The following is a 12,061-nucleotide window of genomic DNA, read 5'->3' as shown; positions in this document are numbered from 1 at the left end:
AAGATTTTTCCCTAGGTGCATTGCAAGAGAGGATATTGAATGTGATGTGGATGAGTCCATGTGGCCCCATCGTCATGAGTATCAATTATGGCTATGTCTTGTTGTATTTCAAATTTCAGACATGGTTTGAAAAAAAAGAAATGTCATGGAATCAATTAAAAATGCATCAAAGCATTTCTTCACATTGAGTTCGGTATTTTGTTGTCCATTGTGTGACGTTTGACGGAAAGGGCTTATATACTTGTTTGCTAGTTGTGTTGTTTGAAGGCAAAATTTGCTTTTGTTGCATATTTGAAATGCTTTGGTGCAGTTAGAGCCTTTTGCAAACAAAATGTGTCATCTTGAGGATGAGTGCCACTGAGTGCCACTGTTTAGGCCAGTGTGTTAACTGTTTTGAAAATCTGGAGTTTGAGTTGACGGCTGCAGCAAAGCAATCAAGAAACACTGTAAAGACATGTTTTTCAGTTGAAATATCCTTATTATGGAGGAAACCTAGGCTTAGATTAGAGTGAACTCTCTGCCCAGCTTCCCTCATAGTCAGGCCATAGTTTATGACATGGTCTACCAAAGTTGGTCATCCGAAATAATGGTCATTGCGTTGCGCTCTCTCTCTCTCTCTCTCTCTCTCTCTCTCTCTCTCTCTCTCTCTCTCTCTCTCTCTCTCTCTCTCTCTCTCTCTCTCTCTCTCTCTCTCTCTCTCTCTCTCTCTCTCTCTATCTCTCTCTCTCTTTTTGTAAAAAGGCTTAACTTAAGATGGCTTATATTATATTTATTTATCTAAAAATTATATATATAAAGATATAGGATATCTTAAAAAAAAAACTTAAGTAAGATTTATTTTGGGCACAATTGTTTTTTATTAATTTCCAATGTGGTGAGGAGTACAAGTGGGATTTTTGTTTTCAGTATCATTTAACCCGATTTAACGTGTGTGTGTGTGTGTGTGTGTGTGTGTGTGTGTGTGTGTGTGTGTGTGTGTGTGTGTGTGTGTGTGTGTGTGTGTGTGTGTGTGTGTGTGTGTGTGTGTGTGTGTGAGTGTGTGTGTCTGTGTGTGTGTGTGTGTGTGTGTGTGTGTGTGTGTGTGTGTGTGTGTGTGTGTGTGTGTGTGTGTGCGTCTTTACAAGCAGCAAAACCTTTACCAAGTACCATTCCGATGAAGTAAAAATAAAATTAAAAATCTACAATAAAAACCTAAATTTAAACTTACAGATGAGGTATGAAGACCATATAGAATATTGCAGTATAAATTATTATAGTATAATTAATAATAATAGATGATGCAATACTGTTTGTTGTAACAGTTAACATGACTACTATATTAGACTGAGATGTGCTTTCAACAGCTGGAACTAAAACAGGAAGTGCTTCATCCAGCGACAGGAAGTGTTAACCAAAGCTGGAGCAATGTACAAGCCTGTCTGCCCACTGGTTTCCTGTGTGACTAGTCTGCTGTCAGACAGACACACAACATTTGATCACACTATTGTTGTCATCTGATGAACCTAAAGACAGCAGTATAGGTTTTAAAGCATGCAGCATCTCTGCACAGGATGTTTGTGGAAGGTGTTGCTGTTGTCTATAAGCTTTGAGGTTTCTATTGCAATGATTTAAAAAAGTAAGGATATCTGGTCATACATATATTTAAATGCACTTTTACTGTCTAATAAGTTGGCTGTCCTGTAGCCTACAATGTTTAAATTTTGAATAGACTAATACACTCTAAAAATGCTATAAAAAAACAACTCACATTGGGTTGAAAATGGGCAAACCCAGAAATTGGGTTGTGTGAACCCAGTAAATGGACACATTTAAACAACCCAATTTCTGGGTTTGTCCATTTTCAACCCAACTGGGTTGTTTTTAACCCAGCATTTTTCAGAGTGTAGGTGAATATGGGTTCTCTATTGTCAAAAATGATGTACCGGTAACTTGGCCTTGTTAAGTGGTTCCGTTGATGTTGCACATATCATCATCTTTAAAGCTTCTTCTGCATAAAAGAATGAATGAAGGTATAGATAATGTCAAAAATATAGTCATTTTCTATGTTCTGATAATGTATGGAGCGTCCACAGATTCAGGCTAAAAGTTCAATAAAAGTGGTACAAAACTATTTTTAATGTGACTTGTGTGCTCCTCACACGAAAATGCGTATCAATTATATGATACACACTTTATGGTGTATTATACGCACGACCCACCACCCCCATCCTAGAACGTTTCATATACACTGTCAGAAAGCCTGTCATATAGGAACCAAAGTTGGTTCCATAGGTTCCCATTTTCAGTGTTGCACACAGGAAGACATGTTGTTGTTTTTGCACCTTATCATTATTGCTCATTGTAATGCGTTTATGAAGCGATGTAAGTACACACACACACACACACACACACACACACACACATATATATATATATATATATATATATATATATATATATATATATATATTCCGATGGTTTATATGTGGTGTATGTCGTACTGATGCCTGTTGTTTACATTGGCGAGTTTGGAGAGTTTTATCACGGCCGTAATTTGCCGCGAGTACTATCGCTAATTAGCATTAGCCACCAGTATTACCATACTGTGCCCAAGGGTCTTTAAATTATGTTTGTTTATTGTATTACTGTATTATTGCACCTTATATTGAGTATATTGATATTGATGTTGAGGATACAGACACGATAGCTGTGTGTATTCTGCTGTGCAAAGGCAAAAGGCCGTAACTTCGTTTTTGGTCGAAAAGGAGTTATTGACATTTTTGGGACATTCAAGACCTCCTTTATCATGTGGATAAATATCGTTAGTCAATTCTGTTGTTTTTTCGAGAAAATTATGGATTGTCTTAACAGTAACTTCCAAAAGCCCTGGTGAAGCCAAGGCAGAACACCGTAACAGCAGTTACCGCTCTTTGCCTTTGTTTTGGAATGCTCAAACTGAGTTACGGTACTCTGCCTTTGTTACAGTGCCGACATGCAGTTATGGTGTCCCGCCTTTGTTTTACTGTCTATTAAAGTTTGCCGCGTTTAAGTTACTGTGTAGCCTGTGTACTGTCACACATGTTTTCATAATGCAGAATATTCACTCAGCGCGCTGTCAGGCAGTCTGGGGCTGCCCACTGCACGAGTGCGTGTAGATAGCCTACTCGAATGCCGTGACAGCGTGCGATCACGCATACAATCAGTAGTAGCCTAACAGTTCGCAATTATATCCATATACCCTACCTTTTCTTGTAAACCCGATAAAATCCATGGCAATGAACGTCATCGGAGATGTTTAATCCACAAGCATTCTGAGAATTATTCCTGCTTGTCGTTCACAGCAATCTAAAAGTTGTCCTTTTAGGCTAGGCGATTTTCATTCAAAGATGTAAAAGTAATTAAGCTATGTAGCCTATTGTATCTTTTTTTACTAGATAAAAACATTAAAAACATATTGCAATAAATAATTACTCTGTTTAGCCTATGAATGGGCAATCCGATCCAGTCAGCGCTGTCATTAGAGCGTGATAGCCAAACTTAACCCTTGATTAACCAGCGGCACTATTTGCTATTTATCTTATTCCAATCCCATGCATTTTTACATGATTTATTATTTGTTCTATTTTTTATATCTTTGCATTTTATATGCAAATTTTTACCCATTAGAAATAAGCTTATCTTCTTCATATAATTCAGTGTCACCTATCAACCTGTAAGTTTTGCTGCACACCAATGAAGATACTCTTTACAAGACGTATTGTGTCCTTAATAATAAGAATATGGCTATAATTAATTGTAAATCATCCCAAATAAATGCCATGATCATTAAATTTTATAAAGGTGTTACTATATTGATTTTGTAAATGGTGATCAGCAACCAAATATTGATAATATGGAAGTTACTGCCTTTTGCCTTGGCATGACTCCTCATTTTTTGCAGACAATACAAAGGCAGAGTGCAGTAACTTCAAAATAGGGGTCAAAAGTCCAGTTTGAGTAAAAAAAAAAGTGTATGTAGATAATTTTCATTACTAAAACATCCAAATGCCAGATTTCCAGTGTCCTACCTATAACTAATTTGGCTGGACAACAAAAAATCTTTAAAGTCATTTTTCTCAGTTCCACACTCCGGTGAGTTAAGGTCTTTTGCCTTTGTAGGGCAGTATTAACATATGTTGTTGGTATTATTACTATTGCATGTCATAACATATCTTCACTAAATATTATTTGTAATTATATTTCTTTATTGTTCCATTAGACCATTACTACAGCTGTCGTTATCACAGTTAACTATGGTGCAGATGACAAAAAAATACAGATGTTCATTAATTCCATCTTCACTAAGAATCTCTACTCCAATTACTGATTCTCTGACCGGAATCCTGTACCTATTCGGCCGCCTCAACCAGTGTAACAAAGATTGTAGTAAGACTTCGCTACAAAGTTGGTCCTTCGAGCCGGAGTGAGTGCAATTCACACCAATATGGACAAAGCACCAAGTGACGCATCTGAGACAAACAGCAGACGACGCCGCAGGACGAATCTGACTCCACATCGGGCTATCAACCGCCACAGGACCCTCCTCCCAATGCTTCCTTTTGCCCAAGTTAGCCCAAAATCAGCTCGAGGAAAACGTCTCACAGCGGAGAAAGCTATCGTTCCAGGACCAGTAGGCGTTCCATTACATCCACCGGCGTTTATCTCCCACCAGAACTCTCAAGCGTCCAGACTGCTATCTTGGAGGAAAAGATTAAACAAAGGTAGCTTGACAGTCTCAGGCAGCAATTAGAAGAGGACTCACTGGCCAACATTGAATATCAAAAGCTGCAGGTACAAGCTAAAGAAGCCCAGTGCATGCAGGATGAGGCTATCACAGCAAAGGAGACCTTGTCTAAACAGCTTGAGAGGCAGCGTAAGCTTCAACAGGCAGAGACTGAACTGGAGGTAGCAAAGCTTGTATCCTCTATGCTTACTATAGACTCTGGTGCAAATACTCCTGTACCCAGACACCAGTTCCCCAAACAGAACTTTGCTGTCACCACAGCTCATACAAATTAGTCCGCCTCAGGGGCCCTCGTCTCAGTCACCAGCGGGGACGGCATCCATACAGCCTTGTCCCGCTGAACGGATTATTCTTCATGACTCCGGGTTGTCTCAGCCATTACCTAGACCACGGTTACCAGCTAACGAATCTGTGAGGTCACCATTATCCCCAACACTCCACCTGTTACCACACGCAATCTCATCTCTCGCACCAAATATATCTTCATCTGTCCCTACGGCTGCTCCAGTGCACACTGTGTCATCTGCATCAAATGTGGTACTTCAACCGTCATCAGTCTCTACAGTGATGCCCTCCACTGCACATCCCATGGGTAAAAGCATGCAGTCTGTGCCACAGCAGCATACTACAGCAACACAGCCGATACGTATAGTTCAATATGGGGCACAGATGACTGCGACTCTTGCGATGATTCATGCACGTCTGCCGCAGCTTCCAGTTACTAGCCACCAGGCATCAGCTGCGCCACCTAATATCCCTGGTCATTCGCAGCCATTTTCATCTTTGCCTTTCCCCCAAGCTGGCTACCCAACATACCCTGGGTCAGAGCTACTGTTCGCATCAGCCTATGGCATTCCTCAACCTACATTACCAGTTTTCGACAGTGGGAACGAGAGTGACTTTGCATTGTTGAAATTGGCACTGGACAATTTGTTGAGTAATCACAACCATATCAGTGAGCAGTACAAGTATCATGTTCTATTAAGCCATTTGAAACTTTCCAGTGCACAGCAGCTAGCTAAAGCTTTTATGTACGATCCTCAGCCTTACACTGCTGCGTTACAGGCGTTACAGGACAAGTATGGTCAGCCAAGACAGCTGGTTCAATCAGAGTTGGGCGCCATCCTGAGCACTCCACCACTTAAAATGGGTGATCCGATTGCTTTTGACTCATTTGCGTTAAAAGTTCAGGCCTTAGTGGGAATGCTGAAAACTCTTGAAGGCCAAAATGGTTCCGAACTCATTTGTGGCTCTCATGTGGATCGTCTCTTGAGCAAACTGCCACCCGCCTACCATGATAGTTTTGTTGAATACTGTTTAAGTCATGGTATTCTCCAAACAGGTACTGAAAAAACCTACACACTTCCTGATTTTGGCCACCTGGTTACAGATAAAATCTCAAGCAAAACAGATTTCCAGCCGAGCTGCAGCCATGTTTCAGGCCCCAAGTCATATGGGAAGGCTAGAGGAGCTCCTTATCTGAAGGAGCGTTCAACACCAGTTCTCCTGACACATGAGAAAGTTGCAAAGACCTCTGAACCTGCAGCCCCCAGATCTAACTTCAAACCAAAACCATACTGTCCCCATTGTGATAGCCAGGACCCTTACCTCAACTATTGTGATGAGTTCAAAAAGTTGACCACTGCCCAGATTGTCAGTTGGATAAACAAGGATAAACGCTGCTGGAGATGTGGCCGGGCCCATTTTGTAGATACTTGCAACCTCAAGCGGCCATGTAAGGTCTGTAAAGAACTTCATCTCACTATTCTTCATGACTCTATCAATGACACCATCAGGGCTGTTCTCATGGTAAGCCTTCCACCTACCCGGGTTTACTAGACCAAACCGCTCACCACGGGTCATGTTGAAGGTGGTTAAAGTCCTTCTTCATAATGGTCACAGGACCATGGAAGCCCATGCAGTTCTTGACGATGGGTCAGAGAGAACAATAGTGCTCTCTCCAGTTGTACCACTTAACCTGTACTCCTGAGCTACTTCCCTTACAGACTGTCCAACAGTGTCACACAGAACTAGAAGGGTCATCCTTTTCCTTCGAGGTGTCATCAGTATCCAAGCCCACGAAAAGGTTTGCTATACACAATGCATTCACTGCAGCCAATTTGAGTCTTGCAGAGCACAACTATCCAGTGGCTGCACTTCAAAGGGCTTATGTCATCTGAGAGATCTGCCACTCCCTCCAGTGGACAGAGTGAAGCCGTTGCTCTTCATCGGCTCTGACATGCAGCACCTCTTAACACCAATTCAGCCTATATGCCAAGGCCCAGTAGGAGGACCTATAGCCATACAGACACGGCTTGGATGGTCGCTTCAAGGTCCAATGAGTCCAAAACAGCCCTCACAATGTTATCAACAGTGCCTTCATATTACCACAGCTCCACCTTGTGATAACCTTATTCAGCATGTTGAACGACTCTGGCAAGTTGACACTCTCCCGTACAATGAGAAAATGGTCACTAGGTCCAAGCAAGACAAAGAAGCTTACACCCTGCTGCAAAGTGCCACCATCAGAGTAAATGTGGATGGTGTTCAACGCTACTCTACGCCGTTGCTGAGACGAACTCCAATGAACTTACTCCATGCTGAAAAAAATACTGTTCTTCCCAGTCTCCGAAGTACTGAGCACAGACTGGCCCGGCATCCTGAACGAGCCAACAGTTGCCGTGAGTCGGGACATTAAAGGTATGTTCCACCAGGTACGCTTGCTGCCCAAGGACAAGCCAGTGCTGCGATTCCTTTGGAGGGACATGTGCAGAGACAAGGAGCCTGATATATACGAGTGGCAAGTGCTCCCATTCGGAACTATATGCAGTTCATGTTGCGCCATCTATGCCCTCCAACACCATGTCCAGGGACACAAAGAGGGTATGGCTGAATTAGTCCACGTAGTAGAGAATTCCTTCTATGTCGATAACTGCCTTCACAGCACTCCAACCTCAGGGGAAGCTAAGGAGCTGGTGGATGGACTGCATCAGATGTTGTATGAGGGCGGCTTTGACATAAGACAGTGGGCATGCAACGTACCATCCGTGGTCGAGCATCTTCCTGCAGAGGCCCAATCCGCTAACAGCGAACGATGGATGACCAAAACTAGCACGGACCTGCAAGAACCTACTCTTGGTCTGAGGTGGAATTGCCTCAGTGATATCCTGGGTTACAATCTACGCTCAAGAGAGACATTGGAGCCTACCATGAGAAACATGTACAAGACCTTGGCAAGCCAGTATGATCCTATGGGTTTTGTCATCCCGTTCACTACGAGGGCTAAGATTCTTGTTCAAGACCTCTGGAAGCAAAATCTGGGCTGGGACGATCTAATTGAGCCTCCACATCTACGAGAAAAGTGGCTAACCTGGGTAGGCGAAATCCCAAATTTACTTCAGCTGGAATTTCCTCGACCTTACACACTGGCCTGTGCTGACAATCCTTCTGCCACTCGAGAGCTTCACATCTTTTGTGATGCATCAGAAAGAGCATATGGTTCCGTGGCCTATTTACATACTACCGACGATCAAGGACACGTCCATGTTGCATTCATCTTGGCCAGATCTAGAGTGGCCCCCAGAAAATGCCTCTCCATGCCTGGAGCTGAGCGCAGCTCTAACCGGAACCCAACTAGCCAGGGTGATACAGACTGAGCAGACTATTTATATCAATACAGTCACCCTCTGGTCTGACTCCACCACCGTGCTGTACTGATTGACATCTGAGTCCTGCCGCTACAAAGTGTTTGTAGGAACGCGTGTAGCGGAAATACAAACCCTCACAGAAATGGCTGAATGGAGGTATGTTGATTCTGCGCACAACCCAGCTGACCACATCACGAGAGGTCTGACACTAATGGAGCTAGCAGGCCCTCACCAGTGGAGATCGGGACCAGATTTCCTCCTTGAATCAGCTGACCAGTGGCCCTCCATGCCCATAATTAAGGTAGAGCCTGACACAAGTGAATTAAAGAAAGCTGCTTTCATTGGTACAATTGCAGTCTCCGATTCCTCACTTCCAGATGCAGGTCCGTTCCACTCATGGCAGGAACTTGTTCAGGCCACTGTCAGGTCCCTGCATGGGGCGGCTGCTGCCTCTCCTGAGGCAGCTGATTATATTGAAGCCAAAAAACTCCTCCTGTCCCAGGCCCAACATGATTCATTTCCACACAAAGTCAAGGCTTTGAAGACAGGGCAATCTATTCCAACTGATAGTCATCTAGCCTCTTCAGCACCAGAGTATGATGAGGCCACGGGGCTCATCAGAGTGGGCGGACGATTGCGTCGGGCTGGTAACCTCGACCTTGATGCTATCCACCCAATCGTGTTAGACCCTGGTCATCAAACTACAAAGCTGTTGATTAAAGAGACAGATCAGCTGCTCCTACACCCTGGTTCTGAACGAGTCCTAGCAGAATTGCGCCGGCAGTATTGGATTCTCCGAGGCAGAGAAGCAGTCCGAAAATACCAGCGAACTTGTCAAGACTGTCAGTTCTGGCGTGCCAAGCCGCAAATCCCACAAATGGCTGACCTTCCACCCAGCAGGCTACGACTTTACAAGCCACCATTCCATTCTACAGGCGTGGATTGCTTTGGCCCCTTTACAGTTAAAGTTGGTTGTTGACACGAGAAGAGATGGGGAATTCTCTATAAATGTATGACAACCCGGTGTGTGCACCTAGATCTTTTGGAGCATCTTGACACTGATGCATTCTTGCTCTCTCTACGTCGCTTCATAACTCGACGAGGCAAGCCTATGGAACTACTTTGTGACAATGGAATCAACTTCATAGGAGGAGAGCGAGAACTAAGAGAGACCTTCGATGCCATGGCACCAAAGCTTCAAGAGTTGCTTGCTGAACAAAGGATCCGATTCCGTCATAACCCACCAAGTGCTCCTCATTTCGGAGGAACCTGCAAGCGCGAGGTTAAATCTGTAAAGAGAGCCCTACGCGTCATTTTGAGGGAGCAATCAGTGCCAGAGCCCGTACTGCAGACCCTATTAGTGGAAGTTGAGGGCATTCTGAATGCTAAGCCACTCGGCTATGTATCCTCCGACATTGCCGACTTTGACCCAGTGACTCCGAATCTACTGCTCATGGGTCGTCACGATGCCTCCCTTCCTCAAGTATTCTATGACTCGAACAACCTGCTTGGTAGACGCAGATGGAGACACAGCCAAGTGTTGGCTGATCATTTCTGGACTGCCTTCATCCGACATGATCTCCCAAGCTTACAGGATCGTCATAAATGGAGGAAGGATGTCAAGGAACTTACTGTGGGCCAAGTAGTTCTCATTGTTGATCCACAACTCCCACGCGCCCTCTGGCATGTAGGAACCGTGACTGAGACCTTTGCTGGAGCTGATGGTAAAATTTGCACTGCTCAAGTCAAGGTTAATGATAAATCCTACACAGGTCCAGCTGTACGGTTAATTCCACTTCCTAACCTCGAGGATGATGTTCCAGATACTGCAGACAGTCTTTCTTAGGGTGCAATTTTCCTGATGGATAATTGGGGGCGGCGATGTCAGAAAGCCTGTCATATAGGAACCAAAGATGGTTCCATAGGTTCTCATTTTCAGTGTTACACACAGAAAGACATGACTGCAACTGTTGTTTATGCACCTTATCATTATTGCTCATTGTAATGCGTTTATGAAGCGATGTAAGTACACATATATATATATATATATATATATATATATATATATATATATATATATATATATATATATATATATATATATATATATATTATATATATATATTTAAATATATATATATATATATATATATTCAGATGGTATATATGTGGTGTATGTCGTACTGATACCTGTTGTTTACATTGGCGAGTTTGGAGCGTTTTATCGCGGCCATAATTTGCCGCGAGTACATTCGCTAATTACCATTAGCCACCAGTATGTGCACCAGTGCCCAAGGGTCTTTAAATTATGTTTGTTTATTGTATTACTGTATTATTGCACCTTACATTGAGTATATTGATATTGATGTTGAGGATACAGACATGATAGCTGTGTGTATTAACATATGTTGTTGGTATTATTACTATTGCATGTCAAATCTTCACTAAATATTATTTGTAATTATATTTCTTTATTGTTCCATTAGACCGTTACTACAGCTGTCGTTATCAAAGTTAACTATGGTGCAGATGACAAAAGAAATACAGATGTTCATTGATTCCATCTTCACTAAGAATCTCTACTCCAAATACTGATTCTCTGACCGGAATCCTGTCCCTATTCGGCCGCCTCAACCAGTGTAACAAAGATTGTAGTAAGACTTCGCTACATACACAGCAAAAGAGTGTATCACATATCCACGCAATAAACTGCAAATACCATTATGCTCACCAAAACTCATTCTGACGTATACGTTACACAATATTGCACACTCGTGCAATGATTTAAAGTTAGCCAACGGAGCGGAGTTTAAGTAAACATGCTAAACATTCTAATAATCTAATAATCTTCTGCACATCCATCAACCATGAATTCTATTCCAATCTGATCTTGAAATGTGTGTTTTTGATTGTAATTATTGGTTTCTAAAGACACTAGAATGAACTAAACAAACATACAAAGTAAATGATTCACATTTTGGAGTGCCTATGAGGTTGACCACATATATTAGAGGTGATATGTTGTTTCTCTATGGCTCAAACTCGTATTCTTACTTACTGGATATATGCTGGATAAAAAAGTGAATAGATAAATGAATGTTGGTTTGGCAAGAAACATTTGCATGGAAGGCATTTTTCTCGATCAACAAGGAAGTTTGCTTCTAAAACAAACATCTAACCAGATCCAGCGCTACAATTCACAAAGGTTGCTGAGATTAGCCATTTTTCTTTCTATTGTTTCTCATCTATAAGGAATCATTGCTATTGTTTTCTGCTACATTGATTGAAACCTTACTGAACGTCTAAAATAACATTCTCTTGTAACAATATTCTTTTCTGAACAAAGATTTAGGTTTTTGCTGAAGTCCACCCTCTGCAATGCCTCATTTAGAGTTGCTGTAGAGCCTTGGGCGTGCGTGTGCGCATGCGCACGTGTGTGTGCGCGTGTGTAGGTATATATATTATTTTCTTGCTTCTTTTGTCCCTGCCCACTGACTGGTGGTCTATTTCACCTGGAGCTACCCAGCTGTTCAGAGTAGTACTGGAACAGCAGTACAGTTCCCTGAACACTGTAGCTTTGTCCTGATCTGCCATTGCCCAGCAGACACATGAGAAGAGGGAGGGATAAAGAAGGGATGGTGGGTGGCCAGAT

The sequence above is a fragment of the Pseudorasbora parva genome, chromosome 4, assembly GCF_024679245.1.
Source record: "Pseudorasbora parva isolate DD20220531a chromosome 4, ASM2467924v1, whole genome shotgun sequence".
Classification (NCBI taxonomy): Eukaryota; Metazoa; Chordata; class Actinopteri; order Cypriniformes; family Gobionidae; genus Pseudorasbora; species Pseudorasbora parva.
This window is presented reverse-complemented; position numbering follows the sequence as displayed.